The sequence below is a fragment of the Aegilops tauschii genome, chromosome 1 (assembly GCF_002575655.3).
Source record: "Aegilops tauschii subsp. strangulata cultivar AL8/78 chromosome 1, Aet v6.0, whole genome shotgun sequence".
Lineage (NCBI taxonomy): Eukaryota > Viridiplantae > Streptophyta > Magnoliopsida > Poales > Poaceae > Aegilops > Aegilops tauschii.
In genome coordinates, this window is record NC_053035.3 from 38,092,431 (window position 1) to 38,098,222 (window position 5,792).

Sequence of the window (5,792 nt, forward strand, 5' to 3'; positions counted from 1 at the left end):
TGGAAATATGTTCCAACCATCATATCTGACCGAGATTCAGATCTGATTGGTGTCGAGATAACTCAGACTCAGGAGGCCCGAGGAGAAAAGGTGCAACACAATTGACGAGATGACATTGTAAGATTTTCAGGAAATGAACTATGGAAGCGAGTTCTGAAACAAGAGTTCATCATTAACCCAAGGAGAGGATGAGGAGGTGGGTGATGGAATCAGCAACATTTCATCAAGATTTCCAAAAAGATGGATCTCCACAATTATTTGAGCAAGGAGATAACATTTGTCGGATCAAATGATATAATGAGGTATGCTCGAGGAAAACATACACAATTAAACATTGGTTGAAAGGTGCACCCAAAATATGACCTTAGGCAGCATGATCAATGTTAGAAAGGTGATTCAATGACCAATAGCCTAAGAATGAACGGTCGGCCATTAACTTCAAAGCAATAGGGTTGCTAGAAGTACAGAATTCATCCATCATTGTTCAGTGGTCGGTAATCCGGTTAGAAACAACATGGGGACTAGGATATTAACGGAGATGGTGAGAAGTATTACCATATCAAGAATTCTTAAGAGGTGGTGAAATTCTCACCACATCCCTGACATAAAAGATGGTAATGCTCCAAGGTAAAGAAGAACAAATGCTGGATAGCAAGGAACTCAAGGTAGAACACAAAACACGAACAAGTTTGTGTTGAACGAAAGGCAATAAAGTGGTCGATGATAACACAAATCATCGAGGGCAAGGATGGTATTTCTTATCATGAATTCAATTGATATCCTGGAAGGAGTCAAAATGTTGATGATGATCACAACAAATTTTATCGAGAGGCTCAACGACGAAGCAATCGAACAGCGACTGCATCAAGCAAAAGGAGTGTTGTAGCGAAAGATTATTGGAAACACGGATATGTCTCCAACTCAGAATCAAGCTTGTTGTTCGAGGTGAAACGATATGACGAGGAAGAGCGACGTAAGCTTAGCTCATCGTCAAAAAATTTGCTCCAGGAAGGAGGATCAGGTAGCACAGTTAAAATCTAGCATGATAAGGATATAGCCAATCCGGCTAGGAATAAGATGATCGTGTACAAACTCATAAGTAAAGAATATTACTAAGAGTTGTCTAATCGCGATGCGGACTCAATTTAGTTATCGGTGTACTCGAGTGACTAACCACTCAAAACCCAGGAAAAATTGAAATTAGTGAGAATGTAGTACTTGATGAAGAACTCATAAGAAGATATGACGTTCCGTGATAACCTCGAGATACCAGGGGGTAATACTCGACGATAGATCAAAGTAGAGGTTGGACTGGGGTATTGCTCTATAGAAGACAAGTGCTTACAGTTGCACGAGAAATGGTATTTAAAGGAGAACATGGTCGGAACCATGATTGCAAAAGGCCAGATCCCAAATATAAGATGAACTTATACCAAGGGAATAATTAATTTAAGAGAAGCTTTAATGATAAGATCTACATCGTGTCCATGGGCATGAACACAAAGTTCAAGGTCGACTCCCAGTTCTTCAATGCATAACCTTTCATTCGCTGCTCTAGATAAAGATGATTTCAGTGTCAAAACTTACCTGGTGAATTACCAGAGGAGTATGACCCGTGAAAACTTTCAGGTTCACACATATTAAGGAAGGCATAGGTTCAACCCGTCAGGGTATCGTGGAAACATATACCACAAGCTTCAATAGTAAATATCACCAGCTCGAAAGTAGAGCATGGTTGGCCAAATCATAGAACGGGATTTACCAATGGTATTATGTATCCCGAAAAGAACTTCTCGAGGTTTTTGTATACGAAGGACACTGTCAGATGATAATTCAACAAAGGACTTGATGGTTCATAACGGAGCTGATGTGAGCATCGGCACACAACCAGAGGAAGAATCAAGGCAAGGGCCTTAGATTATAGAAACAACTGACTAACTCAAAGCTCAAAGGCAAAGAATCATAATTTCCAAATCAAGGGCTCAGAGGCAAAAACTCTGATTAAGGATGGATAAGTTGAGTAGGCTTAGGGTACAATCGACGGCAATTGGATTGCTTGAGAACCAGCTCACGTTTAAAATGATGTCTGAGCCGGAAGGAAATTTCCAGGGAATAACTAATGATTGTGTGCATTTACACACATGTTGAATCAACACGATCAGAATGTCAATCACAAGGATTTTAATGGTTATTGTTAGTCAAATTGAATTGTCCAAACTGCAAGCAGACAAGTATTTGCAGAAGGACTACCGGAAGATCGGGTAGTATTTCGAAGACTTTTGTGAAACATCTGAACAACTTTGGACGAACGGATATGCGGCAAGCGCGAGTAATTATCCGTAGGGGTATTCATGCGGCAAGGAACTGCAGGACAATAAGCATAAAGAATTCTCGGAATATCGAAGAGTATTTCAGGACATCTCGTAATAACAAGAGCAACTGGGGATGACAATATGAACGATAGGTGTAAGTAGTTATCCATAGGGATTTGTCGATGGAAGTGAATTGCAAAAGCGATGGCACATAGTCTCGAGAGCACATCGTAGAGTATCTTCGAAATCTCCTGGTGCAGCCGGCGATCATCTGGCCTGAAGGGGCTCTCCGGGAGGAAGTAGTAACGAGATCCTAAAGTTAGATTTTAGTAAATTCATTAAACCCGAATAGGAGAGAGATCAAAGTCCCAGAGTATAGGTCAAGGAATAAAAAGATCCTAATACCACCCAATGGCGATGTGGGCCCGTAAGCCGCACAGCCATGTTAGTAAAAGTTTTAGAATGTCTAGACTCGACCTCGACCAAGGAGTGTGGAAGGGGGATTCCTACAGGCAGTCGGCTCTGATACCAACCTGTGACGCCCCCGATTCAATCGTACACTAATCATGCACGCAAATGTGTACGATCAAGATCAGGGACTCACGGGAAGATATCACAACACTACTCTACAGCATAAATAAGTCATACAAGCATCATAATACAAGACAGGGGCCTCGAGGGCTCGAATACAAGTGCTCGATCATAGACGAGTCAGCGGAAGCAACAATATCTGAGTACAGACATAAGTTAAACAAGTTTGCCTTAAGAAGGCTAGCACAAACTGGGATACAGATCGAAAGAGGCGCAGGCCTCCTGCCTGGGATCCTCCTAACTACTCCTGGTCGTCGTCAGCGGGCTACACGTAGTAGTAGGCACCTCCGGTGTAGTAGGAGTCGTCGTCGACGGTGGCGTCTGGCTCCTGGGCTCCGGCATCTGGTTGCGACAACCAGGTAGAAGGGAAAGGGGGGAAAAGAGGGAGAAAGCAACCGTGAGTACTCATCCAAAGTACTCGCAAGCAAGGAGCTACACTACATATGCATGGGTATATGTGTAAAGGGCCATATCGGTGGACTGAACTGCGGAATGCCAGAATAAGAGGGGGATAGCTAATCCTGCCAAAGACTACGCTTCAGGCCACCTCCATCTTGCAGCATGTAGAAGAGAGTAGATGGTAAGTTCACCAAGTAGCATCGCATAGCATAATCCTACCCGGCGATCCCCTCCTCGTCGCCATGTTAGAGAGCGATCACCGGGTTATATCTGGCACTTGGAAGGGTGTGTTTTATTAAGTATCCAGTTCTAGTTGTCATAAGGTCAAGGTACAACTCCGGGTCGTCCTTTTACCGAGGGACACGGCTATTCGAATAGATAAACTTCCCTGCAGGGGTGCACCACATAACCCAACACGCTCGATCCCATTTGGCCGGACACACTTTCCTGGGTCATGCCCGGCCTCGGAAGATCAACACATCGCAACCCTACCTAGGCACAACAGAGAGGTCAGCACGCCGGTCCAAATCCTATGGCGCAGGGGTCTGGGCCCATCGCCCATTGCACACCTGCACGTTGCGAGGGCGGCCGGAAGCTGACCTAGCAACCTCCATTACAAAGGAAGTCACATTACGCGGTCCAATCTGGCGCGCGCCGCCCAGTCGCTGACGTCACGAAGGCTTCTGCTGATACCACGACGTCGAGTGCCCATAACTGTTCCCGCGTAGTTGGTTAGTGCGTATAGACCAAATGGCCAGACTCAGATCAAATACCAAGATCTCGTTAAGCATGTTATTTTTAAGTATCCGCGGACGCCGACCAGGGCCAGGCCCACCTCTCTCCTAGGTGGTCTCAACCTGCCCTGTCGCTCCGCCACAAAGTAACAGTCGGGGGCCGTCAGGAACCCAGGCCCACCTCTACCGGGATGGAGCCACCTGTCCTTTCAGCCCCCTCATCAGAATCACTTGCGGGTACTCAACGAGCTGACCCGACTTTAGTCACCACATGTGTCATGTAGATAAAGTATATAGTATATACCCGTGATCACCTCCCTAGTGATCACAACCCGATAGTATAGCATGGCAGACGGACAAGAGTGTAAGGCCACTGATGGAACTCTAGCATCCTATACTAAGCAGTAGGATAGCAGGTAAGGGTAACAAGTGTAGCAACAATGACATGCTATGCAGCAGAATAGGATTAACCGAAAGCAGTAACATGCTACACTCTTCTAATGCAAGCAGTATAGAGAAGAATAGGCGATATCTGGTGATCAAAGGGGGGGCTTGCCTGGTTGCTCTGGCAAGAAGGAAGGGTCATCAACACCGTAGTCGAACTGGGGGTCGCCGGCAGTCTCGAGGTCTACCGGAAAGAAGTAACGGAGGGGGAACACAATAAATAACAGAGCAATCAAGCATCATAAAGTGTAACATGGCATTACGAGGTGCTAGAGGTGACCTAACGTAGTAGTAGGTGCTACTGGCGAAGGGGGGAACATCCGGGAAAGTATTCCCGGTGTTTGACGTTTTCGGACAGATGAATCGGAGGGGAAAAGTTGCGTGTTTGCTATGCTAGGGATGTGTGGAGGATGAACGGGCTATGTATTCGGATTCGTCTCGTCGTTCTGAGCAACTTTCATGTACAAAGTTTTTCCATCCGAGTTACAGATTAAAAGATATGATTTTCTAAAGTTTTAAATCATTTTTAGAATTTATTTAATTAATTTAATTTAACATTATCCAGAATACTGCATGCTGACGTCATCATGATGTCAACATGACGTCAACAGTCAACAGAGGTTGACTGGTCAAACTAACGTGTAGGTCCCGCATGTTATTGACTGATTAACTAACTAACAGATTATTTAGATTAGTTAGCTAATTAGATTATCTAACACTGGTTAATTAAGTTAACTTAATTAATTTAATTAATTAATCCTTTTAATCCTTTTCTTTTTTTTCGTTTTGGGGCTGGGCCCGTTCGGTTAGTGGCCTAGGGCTCTTGCGGGCGTGCGGGCACCAGCGGTGCGGTTACGGGCGCACCCGTGCGGGGCCGAGCCCGACCGGGAAGGCGAGGCGAGGCCACCAGGGAGCGGCGGCGCTTGGCCGGCGTGGGCGACAGCCAGCGGGAGCGACGACCAGCGGGGGTGGACCCGGGCGGCGCCGCATGGGGGGGAAGCGGAACGGCGGACGGCGGCGGCCACTGCAGGCAGTGTGCGGCCACGGGGAGCAGGGGGCCGGGCGGCGCGCCGGCGTGGAGGAGGGCGCGGTCACCGTGGCGCTGGTTGTGGCGAGTGCGAGCGAGGTGCCAGTGCGGCCTAGAGCGGGCGGGCACGGCGTCGGGCGCGGCGGACGGCGTTCGACAGGGGGAGCGGGGAAGAGGGGGCCGAGGGCCTCACCGTACGGTGTAGGGACAATGGCAGCAGGGCTCGGGGAGGAGGTCGAGGACGATGGCGACGACGGAGAGGACGGTGACGACGGAGAGGACGGC